Source organism: Gavialis gangeticus, unplaced genomic scaffold, assembly GCF_001723915.1.
Source record: "Gavialis gangeticus isolate Ggan-Ray unplaced genomic scaffold, GavGan_comp1, whole genome shotgun sequence".
Taxonomy (NCBI): domain Eukaryota; kingdom Metazoa; phylum Chordata; order Crocodylia; family Gavialidae; genus Gavialis; species Gavialis gangeticus.
The window spans coordinates 59,237,691-59,238,083 of record NW_017729030.1 but is presented as its reverse complement, the minus strand read 5'-3'; positions in this window follow the sequence as shown (position 1 = coordinate 59,238,083).

Here is a 393-nt window from a genome sequence, read left to right as displayed (position 1 = left end):
TGCAGGATGTGGAGACTCGGTGGAACTCCACAAAGCTGATACTTGAGAGACTGATGGAGCAACAGAAGGCCATCCATGATATGGCCTTGCTCAGGGAGATTGGGATCAGTGAGTCCCTTAACAGAGCTGAGTGGGATACCATCTCCCAGATCTTGTTGGTCATCAAGCCCTTCCTTGAGGCCACCAAGACCCTCAGTGCTGGTTATGCCCTTCTTAGCTGGGTGATCCCCTTAGTGAGGGAACTTCAGGACCAAATGGAGAGCTTCCAGGGGATCAATATTCCTGGCTGTGGCAAGACGCTGTCACCAGACATCCAAGCACTGCTGAGGTGGCTGAAGGAAGGCATCAGGAAATGGCCTGATCCCTTGAGATCCAGTATGGTCCCCCTGCTGG